Source organism: Oncorhynchus nerka, linkage group LG26, assembly GCF_034236695.1.
Source record: "Oncorhynchus nerka isolate Pitt River linkage group LG26, Oner_Uvic_2.0, whole genome shotgun sequence".
NCBI lineage: Eukaryota > Metazoa > Chordata > Actinopteri > Salmoniformes > Salmonidae > Oncorhynchus > Oncorhynchus nerka.
Genome location: NC_088421.1, coordinates 27,178,790 through 27,197,018, shown reverse-complemented (window position 1 = coordinate 27,197,018; position 18,229 = coordinate 27,178,790). Strand labels below are relative to the sequence as shown.

Genomic DNA, 18,229 nt, shown 5'->3' with positions numbered 1-18,229 from the left:
CAGAACAACTGATTGCCCACCTCAACAACAGCCCCTTCACATTACACTCCATGCAGTTTGGCTTCAGAGCGAAACACTCCACAGAAACGGCCAACTGCTTTCTTCTGGAAAATGTGAAGTCCAAGATGGACAAAGGGGGTGCTGTTGGGGCTGTGTTTCTGGACCTAAGGAAGGCTTTTGATACTGTTAACCATGAGATTCTCATCACAAAATTGTCCAAGTTCAACTTTTCCCCTGATGCCTTGAGATGGATGAAATCATACCTTGAAGGCAGAACTCAGTGTGTCAGAGTGAGCAATGAGCTGTCGCCCACTCGTAGCTATGATGTGGGCGTGCCCCAAGGGTCAATACTGGGGCCCCTCCTGTTCAGCCTGTACATTAATGATCTGCCTTCTGTCTGTACTGGGTCTGAAGTTCAAATGTATGCAGATGATACAGTGATATATGTGCATGCAAAGAGCAAACAACAAGCTGCACAAGAACTCACTACTGTAATGGTCCAGGTTACAAAGTGGCTCAGTGACTCGTGTTTGCATCTCAATGTGAAAAAACTGTTTGCATGTTCTTCACAAAGAGGGCAACAGATGCTACTGAGCCAGATGTCTATGTGTCAGGGGAGAAGCTCCAGGTGGTATCCGATTTTAAGTACCTTGGCATCATACTTGATTCCAACCTCTCTTTTAAAAGCATGTGAAAAAGGTAATTCAAATAACTAAATTCAATCTAGCTAATTTCCGATTTATACGAAATTGTTTGACTACAGAGGTAGCAAAACTGTACTTCAAATCTATGATACTCCCCACTTAACATACTGCTTGACTAGTTGGGCCCAAGCTTGCTGTACAACATTAAAACCTATTCAGTCTGTCTACAAACAGGCTCTCAAAGTGCTTGATAGGAAGCCCAATAGCCATCATCATTGTCACATCCTTAGAAAGCATGAGCTCTTGAGTTGGGAAAATCTTGTGCAATACACCGACGCATGTCTTGTATTCAAGATCCTTAATGGCCTGGCTCCCCCTCCACTCAATATTTTTGTTAAACAGAAAACCCAGACATATGGCAGCAGATCCACAAGGTCTGCCATGAGAGGTGACTGTATAGTTCCCCTAAGGAAAAGCACCTTTAGTAAATCTGCATTCTCTGTGAGAGCTTCCCATGTCTGGAATACACTGCCATCAGACACACATAACTGCACCACATATCACACTTTTACAAAATGCTTGAAGACCTGGCTAAAGGTCAATCAGATTTGTGAACATGGTCCCTAGCTGTGTGTTGCCGCTTTCCATGTTGTCTGTTGTCTGTAGCTTGTGAGGTGTGGAAACACTTTGTTGCTTTTATGAATTTTGTCTTGCTGCTTTTTGTTCTATGTTGCTCTGTCTGTATGCTATGTCTTGCTTGTCCTATGTTGCTATGTCTTGCTTGTTCTATGGTGCTATTGTCTATATTGTAATTGTTTTTAATAACCTGCCCAGGGACTGCGGTTGAAAATTAGCCGGCTGGCTAAAACCGGCACTTTTACTGAAACGTTGATTAATGTGCACTGTCCCTGTAAAAATAAAATAAACTAAACAAACAAACAAATAAACTAAACTTGCTTACCGCCCAAATAGGTCCACAGACAACGCAATCGCAACCACACTGCACACTGCCCTAACCCATCTGGACAAGAGGAATACCTATGTGAGAATGCTGTTCATCGACTACAGCTCAGCATTTAACACCATAGTACCCTCCAAACTCGTCATCAAGCTCGAGACCCTGGGTCTCGACCCCGCCCTGTGCAACTGGGTACTGGACTTCCTGACGGGCCGCCCCCAGGTGGTGAGGGTAGGTAACAACATCTCCACACCGCTGATCCTCAACACTGGGTCCCCACAAGGGTGCGTTCTGAGCCCTCTCCTGTACTCCCTGTTCACCCACGACTGCGTGGCCACGCACGCCTCCGACTCAATCATCAAGTTTGCGGACGACACTACAGTGGTAGGCTTGATTACCAACAACGACGAGATGGCCTACAGGGAGGAGGTGAGGGCCCTTGGAGTGTTGTGTGAGGAAAATAACCTCCTGGTACAGCAACTTGACCAGCACCTACTGTACAGCTTGGACTGGACAGTCTACAGGAAAAACACTGGAGAGGATTGGCGTAATTTGTTATGATGAAGCACAACTTATAAAGATGAACTGAAACCCAAGTTCAGCATCACCAGAGACACTTCCAGCAACAGACTGTTTCTAACAGGACAGAGTCTGCAGACATAATCTCTCTGCGCACGGAACCCGCTAGCGGGCTGAAATTCCACAACATACGGTGATCGCTACATAAATAGTCATATTAAACATTCATGAAAATACAAGTGTCTCACATGTATTGAAAGCCTAGAATCTTGCTAATCCAACTGCGTTGTCAGATTTAAAAAGGGATTTACTGCAAAAGAATACGATGCGATTATCTGAGCAAAAAGCCCCATAAAAACCACAATTTTAACCAGCACAGGCGTAACATAATCACAAACTGCATTAAGAGACTGTGTATTATTGTGCTGGATGACTACAATGATACTAACCAAGACATGGACCTGTTCTGAAACTGAAAACCCATGAGCATCAAGCACAAGTGCAACATATGGCCACCAGTGATTCAATAGAAGAAAATAATATAAATCGAAAAACTGCTCTATGACATAACTCTTATTGTTGATACACTGGCACAATAAGTATTATAACATGTACACCTTGATTCTTCACAAAAACATTTCTCAACAGTGCCAAGATACACTATGTAGGATTTAGACCACTAGAGCAATGGGGAGAAGTATTTAACACCATAGAGATGCAAATGTGTTTCGATTCACATAGACCCAAGGTCTCCTCCCATTTCAATAGTCTGATATAACTGCCCTCCACAGATCTCCCTCAGTCACGACGACCACTCCCAGTCTCTTCCCTTGCTTCTAGAATCGTAGAACCTTTCCACAATGACACTTTTAGAATGTGTGTTCCTCCTGGCTCTCATCTCAGGTGAGTTAACTGGAGTTATTTCTGTCCAGTGTAGGAGAGGGGAGAGGAGCTGTGTTACCTGGCTGGAGGGTCACAGTAATCTAACCTCTGTCTGTTTTTCAGCTGTTCAGGGGCAGTCACTCACCTCCTCTGAGCCAGTGGTGAAGAAACCTAGAGAGTCAGTAACACTGTCCTGTGCTGTCTCTGGCCTTTCTCTAAGCTATTTGCATTGGATCCGTCAGAAACCAGGGAAAGGACTTGAGTGGATTGGGCGCATTGACGGTGGCACTGGCACTGTATTTGCCCAGTCTCTCCAGGGCCAGTTCACCATCACCAAAGACGTCTCCAAAAACCAGCTGTACTTAGAGGTGAAAAGCCTGAAGACTGAAGACTCTGCTGTTTATTATTGTGCCAAAGACACAGTGACACAGGAAGCTGAAGCGCCGTACAAAAACTGATCAACAGTGATCCCAGGATGAGAGGCAATGAAGCGCGTCTGTTCTTAAAACACACAGTTAACACTACTCAAAAGTTGCTGAAATTATTATAGATCCTTGAACTCCACAATAGATTCCCAAGAGGGGATGTGCAGTAAGAGATACATATAATTCAATACAACTTGTATTGTCCCACATAGGGAAATGCGCTTGTTTCTGTGCTGTTCAGCATTGTATAAAATCAAACGTATCTAGTCTGAACATCCCATATGTAAAATCTCTGGCTTTCACAGTCTAGGCAACTTGGACTGACATTACAGCAAGCCCTGCATTAACCTGACTATCACCGAACAAAGTTTAGTACTCTCCAATAAGTAAGTGTAAATATTCTGTGTCCACTAGAACAAATTTACCATCATTTTCAGGGATTTTTCAGAAATCATCTGCTACAAAGGTGTCGTTAATTATGTGTTTGAATGTATTTTTGTCATTTCATTTCCACAGGTGTTCAGGGTCAGACACTGACTGAGTCTCAATCAGTGGTTAAAAAGTCTGAAGAATCCCACAAACTGACTTGCACATATGCTGGGTTTAGAAGCAGCTATTGGAATGCTTGGCTCAGACAGGCTCCTGGGAAAGGTTGCTACCATTATTGGTTCCGGCAGTTACATCTACTACTCCCCGTCTTTTCAGGGTCGGTTCACCATCTACAGATTAACAGTCTGAAGACTGAAGACTCTGCTGTGTATTATTGTTGCAGAGACACAGTGACACAGGAGTCTGCAGCACTGTATAAAAACTGATCCAGCACTTCTCTTACTGTGAGAGTCTGTGAAACAATTCTGAGCTCTAGTCTCTGTCAACATCAATCCCACGGCCCCACCAACACTATAGGATGGAGTAGGCACATCGTACTCTAAATTATAACCATAATATACATGATAACTTGAAAAAAATGAAATATACCTGACAACTTGTCAAGATAACTGTATGAATATCATTATAAACCTTTAACTGAAAACTTTAAAGCCATTTCAAGTCAGTTGACAATAGTAAATAACTAACATTGCTATTACATTACTAATCGGTTATGTTTTTCAATTTGGTGATCTTATTTAAATGAAACCAGATTTCAAATTTCATTAAACAATTAATGCAATATTAAATACATGTACCACGAAGGTCATTAATGTTAAACAGTAATGAAACAAATATAGATCTTTGGGTGACCCTAATAGATTGTCATCCTGTGCTGTTCTGAGAAACAATGTTGACATGATCAACTCTTCCTCTCAGTCTCTATTTAAACCTCTGGTGGGAGGTCTATGCAAAGTCAATCCTTTCATCCCTTTATAATCAGACAGTCAGCTCTGGCCTTCCCATTATAGGTCGCCTGGCTGACATTACAGTGAGCCCTGCACTAACTATCACTAAACAATTGAGCTTACGAAAAAGCCCTGGAGTGGAATGGGAGAATGAATAAAAGGCCAGTTCACTCTGACTGAGGACGTCTTCACAAGCACACAGTTATTGTAGGCCAAGAGGACTCTGCTGTTTATTATTGTGCTCGCCAGTGGTGGGTTTAGGTATAGGCGACATGTGCAGCCGCCCAGGGCAGCATCTTGCTGGGGGCGGCACGGGGTGCCCGCACACTAAAAAAAATGTTTTATTACATTTTGAATGGTGACATTTACGTGATCGGTTCTCTATCACTCAATTGCTCATCACGTCAATGATATCATGTCAGCATGTGGGTCAATTAACCTTGCCGGGGTGGGCGCCCTGATAGTTTGTGAGCTAGGCAGGCTACTGCCTGGTAAGGGCTCCCACTCAGAAGTACGAGATGGGGAGGGGGGCAGGGTTAGGTTGACCTCAGGTCTCCCCACTGGAAGCCTGAGGTAGGGGGAGCTATCTATCAAATAGCACACCTCTAACTTTGTACAGGACTAATGCAATTAGCGTTGGACTAGTAACCGGAAGGTTGCAAGTTCATACCCCCGTGCTGACAAGGTACAAATCTGTCGTTCTGCCCCTGAACAGGCAGTTAACCCACTGTTCCTAGGCCGTCATTGAAAATAAGATTTTGTTCTTAACTGACTTGCCTGGTTAAATAAAGTTTAAAAAAAAATATATATATATATATATATATTTTAATTGTTCTGCAATTTAGTTTGTGTGTTTCTTGTGTGAAGTGCATTAGTGTAATAATCAGGTTCTATTCTTTATAAGTGTGTTATTTTGTGTATTTGTGTGATATAGGATTTGTGCAATTTAGTTTAATTTGTGTGTTTTTTGTTAGCAATAGGGTAATAGTGTAATAATTAGATTTTTTTACATTGGTATTTATTTACTACAATTTGTTTCTATTTGTCTTTGTTAATTCTTTTCGATAGTTATGAGTCTTTTTTGTATATATTTTTAGATTCATATAGTTTTAAATGACCATTTATTTGTGTTGTTCCAAATGTCTGAATAAAAATTACAGTTAACTTCTTAAGGGATAGGGGGCAGCATTTTCACTTTTGGATAAATAGCGTGCCCAATTTCAACTTCCTGCTACTCATGCCAAGTAAATAAGATATGCATATTCATACACTCTGAAGTTTCTAAAACTGTTTGAATCATGTCTGTGAGTACAACAGAACTTATGTAGCAGGCAAAACCCAGAGGACTAACCATTCAGAAAAAATACATTTGAGGTCACTGTCTATTCAATGATTTTCATTGGGGAACTATATTTATAAGGCACTTGTTTGCAGTGCCTACCGCTTCCACTGGATGTCACCAGTCTTTGGAAAATGGTTGAGGTTATTCCTTTGTGAAATGAAGAAGTACAGCCATCTTGAAAAAGTGTAACACTGTTGAGAGTTTTGCAAGACTGGAAAAGTAGCATCAGTTTGTTGTTGTCCTGTATTGAAAACAGATAGACCCGTCTTCAATTTGATAGATTATTACCGTTTCAAAATACCTAAAGTTGTATTACAAAAGTAGCTTGAAATGTTTTGGCAAAGTTTACAGGTAACTTTTGAGATATTTTTTAGTGATGTTGCGCAAATTGGTAGCTGTTTTTTTCTGGTTCAAACGCGCCAAATAAATTGACATTTTGGATATATATGGACGTAATTAATCGAACAAAAGAACCAATTGTGATGTTTATGGAACATATTGGAATGCCCACAAAATAAGCTCGTCAAAGGTAAGGCATGATTTACACTTTATTTCTGTGTTTTGTGTAGCGCCCGCAGGGTTGAAATATGCTACTCTCTTTGTTTACTGTTGTGCTATCATCAGATAATAGCTTCTTATGCTTTCGCCGAAAAGCCTTTTAAAAATATGACATGTTGGCTAGATTCACAACGAGTGTAGCTTTAATTTAGTATCTTACATGTGTGATTTATTGAAAGTTTGATTTTTATATAATTTTATTTGAATTCGCCAGGCTGCATTTTCTCTGGCTTTTGGCCAAGTGGGACGCTAGCATCCCCCTATCCTAGATAGGTTAATGTAGGTGAACACCCCGCTGAAGGGGGGATTCAACCAGGGAGCCATACAAGCTAGAACCTCCACTGCTCGACAGAAACACTGACTGAAGCTGGTGAACCAGCTGTACAACATGGATAGGTGGGGTACTACTACCTCTCTTTGTGTCACACTAGAATAATACTGAGTATCAGTAGTGTAAATAATAAAACAACAATATCACAAAGCACTACACTACAAGAGTCCAAACACTAACATTCAAACTACCTCTTGCCTAGACTGGTCAAGCTTTCTTGATGTCACATGAACAAGTAATTAACTTATTTGGGGCAGGGGGGCAGTATTGAGTAGCTTAGATAGCTACTCAGTAGCTGGTGCCCAGAGTAAACTAAATGCTACTCTGTCCTAAAAGCTAGAATATGCATATAAGTAGTAGATTTTGATAGGAAACACTCTGAAGTTTGTAAAACTGTTTGAATGATGTCTGTGAGTATAACAGAGCTCATATGGCATGCAAAAACCTGAGAAAAAATCCAACCAGGAAGTGGGAAATCTGGGGTTTGTAGTTTTTCAACTCAGCCCGTATTGAATATATAGTAGGATATGGGTCATCTTGCACTTCCTAAGGCTTCCACTAGATGTCAACAGTCTTTAGAATGTTGTTTCAGGCTTCTACTGTGAAGGGGGGCATTGAACATTTATGATAAAAACATCCTAAAGATTAACAAAAGGAGGAATTTGGACATAAATTAAGGACATTATGGAACAGATCAAACATTTATTGTGGAACTGGGATTCCTGGGAGTGCATTCTGACGAAGATCATCAAAGGTAAGTGAATATTTATAATGCTATTTCTGACTTATGTTGACTCCAACATGGCGGATATCTTCTTGGGTTGTGTATGTCTCTGAGCGCCATACTCAGATTATTGCATGGCATTATTGCATGGTTTTCCGTAATGTTTTTTTGAAATCTGACACATTAAGACAAAAATAAATTCCACAATTAACTTTTAACAAGGCACACCTGTTAATTGAAATTCATTCCAGGTGTCTACCTCATGAAGCTGGTTGAGAGAATGCCAAAAGTGTACGAAGCTGTCATCATGGCAAAGGGTGGTTACTTTGAAGAATCTCAATAATAAAATATATTTTTATATGTTTAAAACTTTTTTTGGTTACTACATGATTCCATATGTTTTATTTCATAGTTTTGATGTAGAACATTTTAAAATAGTAAAATTTAAGTGTGTCCAAACTTTTGACTGGTACTGCATATGTAATTATTAATCGTATATAATTGAATATACCAATTATTGGAGTCACTCAAGGATCTACACTGAACAAATATATAAATGCAACATGTAAAGTGTTGGTCCCATGTTTCATGAGCTGAAATAAAAGATCCCATAAAATCAATGTTCCATAAGTACAAAAAAGCTTATTTTTGTGAACAAATTTTAGTGAGCATATCTCTATTTTTTTTAACCTTTATATTACTATGCAAGTCAGTTAAGAACAAATTCTCATTTTCAATGACGGCCTAGTTCAGAAAAACTGATTTGTACCTTGTCAGCTCTGGGATTCGATCTTGTCAGGCTACCACCTGACAAGTGATGTGTGGCATATCAAGAAGCCTATTAACCCATTACAGTCTAAGTGCTGGCTGGGGGATGGGTGGGGGGTTGTACTATAGTTTGCCATCAGATATTATATATTTAATTTGGATTCACATGATTACTTTTATGACTTTTTCTTCATATTTTTGATCCAAAAATGGCAGGTACGTGTTTTTATATGTTTTCATGGTTTATCACTTTAGATTGAATTGAAAATCTGATCTGTCCATGAGAGTATTTCATGTGTCAACCAGTGTGTGTAGTTGATGCAAATTGTGTTGCATCGAGTCTTTTAGAAACTTTCATACTATCAGTTTTTGTACAGCACTGCAGCCTCCTGTGTCACTGTGGCTGTCGTGCACAATCTGAGTGTCTGATTATGAAGGGATAAACGGGAGGGAGACTTTGCATAGACCGCCCTGTAGAGAAATAAATATCCTGACAGGGAGAGATCTGCTCTATTCCTTTATTCTCTCTACTCGCTGTTCTTTGTTCTTCTCTCTGTAGTTCAGATTCTACTTATGAGACGTGTTGACTATAGTATGATGTGTTGACTATATATAATGGCTTTAGTATTGTGTGTTGACTATATATAATGGCTTTAGTATGATGTGTTGACTATATATAATGGCTTTAGTATTTTTTTAATATATATTTTTTTATTTTTTTATTTTACCTTTATTTAACCAGGCAAGTCAGTTGACACATTCTTATTTTCAATGACGGCCTGGGAACAGTGGGTTAACTGCCTGTTCAAGGGCAGAACGACAGATTTGTACCTTGTCAGCTCGGGGGTTTGAACTCGCAACCTTCCGGTTACTAGTCCAACGCTCTAACCACTAGGCTACGCTGCCGCCCCAGTATGATGTGTTGACTATATATAATGCCTATAGTATGATGTGTTGACTATATATAATGGCTTTAGTATGATGTGTTGACTATATATAATGGCTCTAGTATGATGTGTTGACTACATATAATGGCTTTAGTATGATGTGTTGAAGATCAGCAACAAGGGGACAAAAGTTCACAATTTTTACTTGGAGTTTAAATGTCTGAAAATCTTTTAATGATGTATGGTTTTGACGCTTTTGGTAAGGTTAACTTAAATTATAATTAGACATTTTTTGAGACTGAGCATTAGTCTTAATAGTTGATATCTTGGTGTGGAGATACATTTATATTATGTAGCTAGGTGAGACAACCACGTATCACAGTCAAATACAGTACCAGTCAAAAGTTTGGAGAGACCACCTCATTCAAGGGGTTTTCTTGTACTATTTTCTACATTGTAGAATAATAGCGAAGATATCAAATTATGAAATGACACATATGGAAATGCAGTGATAACCAACAAGTAATCTAACTAACAATTCTAAAACTACTGTCTTATACACAGTGTTAGGGGATAAAGAATATGTACATAAGGATATATGAGTGAGTGATGGTACAGAGCAGCATACAGTAGATGGTATCGAGTACAGTATATACATATGAGATGAGTATGTAGACAAAGTAAACAAAGTGGCATAGTTAAAGTGGCTAGTGATACATGTATTACATAGGATGCAGTCGATGATGTAGAGTACAGTATATACGTATGCATATGAGATGAATAATGTAGGGTAAGTAACATTATATAAGGTAGCATTGTTTAAAGTGGCTAGTGATATATTTACATCATTTCCCATCAATTCCCATTATTAAAGTGGCTGGAGTTGGGTCAGTGTCAATGACAGTGTGTTGGCAGCAGCCATGTTAATGGTGGCTGTTTAACAGTCTGATAGCCTTGAGATAGAAGCTGTTTTTCAGTCTCTCAGTCCCAGCTTTGATGCACCTGTACTGACCTCGCCTTCTGGATGATAGCGGGGTGAACAGGCAGTGGTTCGGGTGGTTGATGTCCTTGATGATCTTTATGGCCTTCCTGTAACATCGGGTGGTGTAGGTGTCCTGGAGGGCAGGTAGTTTGCCCCCGGTGATGCGTTGTGCAGACCTCACTACCCTCTGAGAGCCTTACGGTTGAGGGCGGAGCAGTTGCCGTACCAGGCGGTGATACAGCCCGCCAGGATGCTCTCGATTGTGCATCTGTAGAAGTTTGTGAGTGCTTTTGGTGACAAGCCGAATTTCTTCAGCCTCCTGAGGTTGAAGAGGCGCTGCTGCGCTTCTTCACGACGCTGTCAGTGTGAGTGGACCAATTCAGTTTGTCTGTGATGTGTATGCCGAGGAACTTAAACTTGCTACCCTCTCCACTACTGTTCCATCGATGTGGATAGGGGGTGTTCCCTCTGCTGTTTCCTGAAGTCCACAATCATCTCCTTAGTTTTGTTGACGTTGAGTGTGAGGTTATTTTCCTGACACCACACTCCGAGGGCCCTCACCTCCTCCCTGTAGGCCGTCTCGTCGTTGTTGGTAATCAAGCCTACCACTGTTGTGTCGTCCGCAAACTTGATGATTGAGTTGAGGCGTGCGTGGCCACGCAGTCGTGGGTGAACAGGGAGTACAGGAGAGGGCTCAGAACGCACCCTGTGGGGCCCCGTGTTGAGGATCAGCGGGGAGGAGATGTTGTTGCCTACCCTCACCACCTGGGGGCGGCCCGTCAGGAAGTCCAGTACCCAGTTGCACAGGGCGGGGTCGAGACCCAGGGTCTCGAGCTTGATGACGAGCTTGGAGGGTACTATGGTGTTGAATGCCGAGCTGTAGTCGATGAACAGCATTCTCACATAGGTATTCCTCTTGTCCAGGTGGGTTAGGGCAGTGTGCAGTGTGGTTGAGATTGCATCGTCTGTGGACCTATTTGGGCGGTAAGCAAATTGGAGTGGGTCTAGGGTGTCAGGTAGGGTGGAGGTGATATGGTCCTTGACTAGTCTCTCAAAGCACTTCATGATGACGGAAGTGAGTGCTACGGGGCGGTAGTCGTTTAGCTCAGTTACCTTAGCTTTCTTGGGAACAGGAACAATGGTGGCCCTCTTGAAGCATGTGGGAACAGCAGACTGGTATAGGGATTGATTGAATATGTCCGTAAACACACCGGCCAGCTGGTCTGCGCATGCTCTGAGGGCGCGGCTGGGGATGCCGTCTGGGCCTGCAGCCTTGCGAGGGTTAACACGTTTAAATGTCTTACTCACCTCGGCTGCAGTGAAGGAGAGACCGCATGTTTTCGTTGCAGGCCGTGTCAGTGGCACTGTATTGTCCTCAAAGCGGGCAAAAAGTTATTTAGTCTGCCTGGGAGCAAGACATCCTGGTCCGTGACTGGGCTGGGTTTCTTCTTGTAGTCCGTGATTGACTGTAGACCCTGCCACATGCCTCTTGTGTCTGAGCCATTGAATTGAGATTCCACTTTGTCCCTGTACTGACGCTTAGCTTGTTTAATAGCCTTGCGGAGGGAATAGCTGCATTGTTTATATTCGGACATGTTACCAGACACCTTGCCCTGATTAAAAGCAGTGGTTCGCGCTTTCAGTTTCACGCGAATGCTGCCATCAATCCACGGTTTCTGGTTTGGGAATGTTTTTATCGTTGCTATGGGAACGACATCTTCGACGCACGTTCTAATGAACTCGCACACCGAATCAGCGTATTCGTCAATATTTTCATCTGACGCAATACGAAACATGTCCCAGTCCACGTGATGGAAGCAGTCTTGGAGTGTGGAGTCAGCTTGGTCTGACCAGCGTTGGACAGACCTCAGCGTGGGAGCCTCTTGTTTAAGTTTCTGCCTGTAGGCAGGGATCAACAAAATGGAGTCGTGGTCAGCTTTTCCGAAAGGGGGCGGGGCAGGGCCTTATATGCGTCGCGGAAGTTAGAGTAACAATGATCCAAGGTTTTACCACCCCTGGTTGCGCAATCGATATGCTGATAAAATTTAGGGAGTCTTGTTTTCAGATTAGCTTTGTTAAAATCCCCAGCTACAATGAATGCAGCCTCCGGATAAATGGTTTCCAGTTTGCAAAGAGTTAAATAAAGTTCGCTCAGAGCCATCGATGTGTCTGCTTGGGGGATATATACGGCTGTGATTATAATCGAAGAGAATTCTCTTGGAAGATAATGCGGTCTACATTTGATTGTGAGGAATTCTAAATCAGGTGAACAGAAGGATTTGAGTTCCTGTATGTTTCCTTCATCACACCATGTCTTGTTAGTCATGAGGCATACGCCCGCCGCTCTTCTTACCAGAAAGATGTTTGTTTCTGTCAGCGCGATGCGTGGAGAAACCCGTTGGCTGCACCGCATCGGATAGCGTCTTCCCAGTAAGCCATGTTTCCGTGAAGCAGAGAACATTGCAGTCTCTGATGTCCCTCTGGAATGCTACCCTTGCTCGGATTTCATCAACCTTGTTGTCAAGAGACTGGACATTGGCAAGAAGAATGCTCGGGAGTGGTGCGTGATGTGCCCTTGTCCGAGTCTGACCAGAAGACCGCTACGTTTCCCTCTTTTTCGGAGTCGTTTTCTTGGGTCGCTGCATGCGATCCATTCCGTTGTCCTGTTTGTAAGGCAGAACACAGGACGCGGAAAACATATTCTTGGTCGTACTGATGGTGAGTTGACGCTGATCTTATATTCAGTAGTTCTTCTCGACTGTATGTAATGAAACCTAAGATGACCTGGGGTACCAATGTAAGAAATAACACGTAAAAAATCTCTGTCGGCGCCGGAATGAGATACATATACAATAGTATATGTAATAGTAAATATACAATAGTTGTAAATCCAGCCACAGTGTCCGCTTTCAAAAAGGCTTTATGACGAAAGCAAACCAATCGATTATGGTAGGTCAGAGCCAAGTCACAGAAAAACACAGCCATTTTTCCAGCAAAAGAGAGGAGTCACAAAAATCAGAAATATAGATAAAATTAATCACTAACCTTTGATGATCTTCATCAGATGACACTCTTAGGACTTAATGTTACACAATACATGTATGTTTTGTTCGGTAAAGTTCATATTTATATCCAAAAATCAGAATTGACATTGGCACGTTATGTTTAGTAGTTCCAAAACATCCGGAGATTTTGCAGCGAGCCACATCAATTTACAGAAATACTCATAATAAACATTGATAAACGATACAAGTGTTATTCACAGATTTAAGATATACTTCTCCTTAATGCAACCGCTGTCAGATTTTTTAAAAACAAACCATGCAATAATCTGAGTACGGCGCTCAGAAGAATAAGTCACAATAGCTGCAATGTTGGCATCAACATAAACAAGAAATTACATAATAAATATTCCCTCACCTTTGATGACCTACATCAGAAAGCACTCCAGTAATCCCAGGTCCACAATAAATGTTAGTTTTGTTCGATAATGTCCGTTATTTATGTCCAAAAACCTTCTTTTGTTAGCACGTTTCGTATACATATCCAAACGCTCATTCTGGTTAGCGTTACGTCAGACAAAAACTTCAAAAATTTATTTTACAGGTCAAAGCAACATTTCAAACTAAGTACAGAATCAATCGTTAGGATGTTTTTAACATATAGCTTCAATAAAGTTCCAACCGGAGTATTCCTTTGTGTCTTGATGAGCAATGGAAAGCAAGTGGATACCATGAGGAATGCGTGTGATCAGAAAATGGCTGACTGCCAATAATTGTCACAGATTCTGATAGATTCTGCTCTCATTCAGTCCCACAACACAGTATTCAAATTTTGATACATGGTTGACATCTAGTGGAACCCCTAGGAAGTGCAACATCATTAATATCTCAAGGGGATTTCATTGGGAACTGTGGTGAATACATACCAAGCTTAGATTTCTCACTTCCTGTTTTGATTTCTCCTCAGGATTCTGCCTGCCATATGAGTTCTGTTATACTCACAGACATGATTCAAACAGTTTTAGAAACTTTAGAGTGTTTTCCATCCAATACTAATAGTATTATGCATATATTAGCAGCTGAGACTGAGGAGCAGGCCGTTTACTTTGGGCAACTTATTCATCCAAGCTACTCAATACTGCCCCCCAGCCATAAGAAGTTAACCATTAGGGATTAGCGGTTATGTAGCATGGATAATGAGTAATTGCAAATATTAAACATAAGTCCGACTAGGTTAGACTGAGAGAGAGAGGAATGTGTGTGTATGCCTAAAAAAAACTCCTAGAAACAATTAAACAATGGTTGAACCGACCCGGCTATAACTCTGAGAATGTACGATAGGACAGGGAGTACCCCTCCAGGTTTCCTTTATCTTGGGAGGACTGGAACTGTCAGCTGGGTAGTGATAAACTGTGGTGAGAATTATGGAGAAGAAGATAGCTCTCCTAATGTTAGTGTGCATGTGTGTGCACAGGTTAGAATAATGTTATAAAAGGAATATCTTTGTATATGAACGGCAGAGCTCTCGTGAATAAACTTTGATTGGACTATTTGTGAGTTGGGAATTCTGTCTGTTTCATTTAACTTGTTATGGCCGCAATCCCGTTAACAGGATAATTGTCATCAACAACCGCTGAATTGCATAGCGCTACATTCAATTGAATATTATTACAAATATTTATATTCATGAAATCACAAGTGCAATATAGGAAAACACAGCTTAGCCTTTTGTTAATCCACCTGTTGTCAGATTTTGAAAATATGCTTTACAGCGAAAGAAATCTAAGCGTTTCTGTAAGTTTGTCGATCGCTCGACAAAACATTATGTACACTTAGCATCAAGTAGCTTGGTCACGAAAATCAGAAAAGCAATTAAATTAATCGTTCACCTTTGATGATCTTCGGATGTTTTCACTCACGAGACTCTCAGTTACACAATAAATGTTCCTTTTGTTCCATAAAGATGATTTTTATATCCAAAATACCTCCGTTTGTTTGGTGCGTTATGTTCAGAAATCCACAGGAAAGAGCAGTCACGACAACGCAGACAAATTCCAAATAGTTTCCGTAATGTCCAAAATCAAACCAAATCAAATTTTATTTGTCACATACACATGGTTAGCAGATGTTAATGCGAGTGTAGCGAAATGCTTGTGCTTCTAGTTCCGACAATGCAGTAATAACCAACAAGTAATCTAACTAACAATTCCAAAACTACTGTCTTATACACACAAGTGTAGGGGGATAAAGAATATGTACATAAAGATATATGAATGAGTGATGGTACAGAGCGCCATAGGCAAGATAAAGTAGATGGTATCGAGTACAGTATATACATATGAGATGAGTATGTAAACAAAGTGGCATAGTTAAAGTGGCTAGTGATACATGTATTACATAAAGATGCAGTAGATGATATAGAGTACAGTATATACGTATACATATGAGATGAATAATGTAGGGTATGTAAACATTATATTAGCATTGTTTAAAGTGGCTAGTGATATATTTTACATAATTTCCCATCAATTCCCATTATTAAAGTGGCTCAATGGCCACGCAGTCGTGGGTGAACAGGGAGTACAGGAGAGGGCTCAGAACGCACCCTTGTGGGGCCCCAGTGTTGAGGATCAATGTTAGTGGTGGCTGTTTAACAGTCTGATGGCCTTGAGATAGAAGCTGTTTTTCAGTCTCTCGGTCCCAACTTTGATGCACCTGTACTGACCTCGCCTTCTGGATGATAGCGGGGTGAACAGGCAGTGGCTCGGGTGGTTGTTGTCCTTGATGATCTTTATGGCCTTTCTGTAACTTCGGGTGGTGTAGGTGTCCTGGAGGGCAGGTAGTTTGCCCCCGGTGATGCATTGTGCAGACAGCACTACCCTCTGGAGAGCCTTACGGTTGTGGGCGGAGCAGTTGTCGTAGCAGGTTGTGATACAGCCCTCCAGGATGCTCTCGATTGTGCATCTGTAGATGTTTGTGAGTGCTTTTGGTGACCAGCCGAATTTCTTCAGCCTCCTGAGGTTGAAGAGGCGCTGCTGCGCCTTCTTCACGATGCTGTCTGTGTGGGTGGACAAATTAAGTTTGTCTGTGATGTGTATGCCGAGGAACTTAAAACTTGCTACCCTCTCCACTACTGTTCCATCGATGTGGATAGGGGGGTGTTCCCTCTGCTGTTTCCTGAAGTCCACAATCATCTCCTTAGTTTTGTTGACGTTGAGTGTGAGGTTATTTTCCTGACACCACACTCCGAGGGCCCTCACCTCCTCCCTGTAGGCCGTCTCGTCGTTGTTGGTAATCAAGCCTACCACTGTTGTGTCGTCTGCAAACTTGATAATTGAGTTGGAGGCGTGAGTGGCCACGCAGTCGTGGGTGAACAGGGAGTACAGGAGAGGGCTCAGAACGCACCCTTGTGGGGCCCCAGTGTTGAGGATCAGAGGGGTGGAGATGTTGTTGCCTACCCTCACCACCTGGGGGCGGCCCGTCAGGAAATCCAGTACCCAGTTGCACAGGGCGGGGTCGAGACCCAGGGTCTCGAGCTTGATGACGAGCTTGGAGTGTACTATAGTGTTAAATGCCGAGCTGTAGTCGATGAACAGCATTCTCACATAGGTATTCCTCTTGTCCAGATGGGTTAGGGCAGTGTGCAGTGTGGTTGCAATTGCGTCGTCTGTGGACCTATTTGGGCGGTAAGCAAATTGGAGTGGGTCTAGGGTGTCAGGTAGGGTGGAGGTGATATGGTCCTTGACTAGTCTCTCAAAGCACTTCATGATGACGGAAGTGAGTGCTACGGGCCGGTAGTCATTTAGCTCAGTTACCTTAGCTTTCTTGGGAACAGGAACAATGGTGGCCCTCTTGAAGCATGTGGGAACAGCAGACTGGGATAGGGATTGACTGAATATGTCCGTAAACACACCAGCCAGCTGGTCTACGCATGCTCTGAGGGCTGGGGATGCCGTCTGGGCCTGCAGCCTTGCGAGGGTTAACACGTTTAAATGTTTTACTCACCTTGGCTGCAGTGAAGGAGAGGCTGCATGTTTTGGTTGTAGGCGTGTCAGTGGCACTGTATTGTCCTCAAAGCGGGCAAAAAAGTTATTTAGTCTGCCTGGGAGCAAGACATCCTGGTCCGTGACGGGGCTGGTTTTCTTTTTGTAATCCATGATTGACTGTAGACCCTGCCACATACCTCTTGTGTCTTAGCCGTTGAATTGAGATTCTACTTTGTCTCTATACTGACGCTTAGCTTGTTTGATTGCCTTGCGGAGGGAATAGCTACACTGTTTGTATTCTGTCATGTTTCCGGTCACCTTGCCCTGATTAAAAGCAGTGGTTCGCGCTTTCAGTTTCACACGAATGCTGCCATCAATTCACGGTTTCTGGTTTGGGAATGCTTTAATCGTTGCTATGGGAACGACATCTAACACGTTCTAATGAACTCGCACACCGAATCAGCGTATTCGTCAATGTTGTTGTCTGACGCAATACGAAACATATCCCAGTCCACATGATGGAAGCAGTCTTGGAGTGTGGAATCAGATTGGTCGGACCAGCGTTGGACAGACCTCAGCGTGAAGACCGCTTCGTTTCCCTTCCCCAAGTCGTTTTTTTGGGTCGCCGGCTGGAATCCATTCCGTTGTCCTGGGTGAAAGGCAGAACACAGGATCCGCTTCGCGAAAGTCATATTCTTGGTCGTACTGATGGTGAGTTGACGCTGCTCTTATATTCAGTAGTTCTTCTCGACTGTATGTAATGAAACCTAAGATGACCTGGGGTACTAATGTAAGAAATAACACGTAAAAAAAAAAAACTGCATAGTTTCCTAGGAACGCGAAGCGAGGCGGCCATCTCTGTCGGCGCCAGAAACATGTCAAAC

The 18,229-nt window shown here is 42.2% G+C and overlaps 1 protein-coding gene and 1 long non-coding RNA gene across 3 annotated transcripts in view; one reads left to right on the top strand and one right to left on the bottom strand.

The window, feature by feature from the left end:
• The window catches only part of LOC115118739 (immunoglobulin mu heavy chain-like), a 116,740-nt gene that overhangs the window by 63,682 nt on the left and 34,829 nt on the right, over nt 1–18,229 (bottom strand). The gene's annotated exons all lie outside the window — the stretch shown is intronic.
• LOC135564686 (uncharacterized) lies at nt 1,905–6,552 on the top strand. Its single transcript, XR_010461210.1, has 3 exons — nt 1,905–3,024; nt 3,127–3,814; nt 3,945–6,552. It is a non-coding gene; the product is annotated as an uncharacterized LOC135564686 (long non-coding RNA).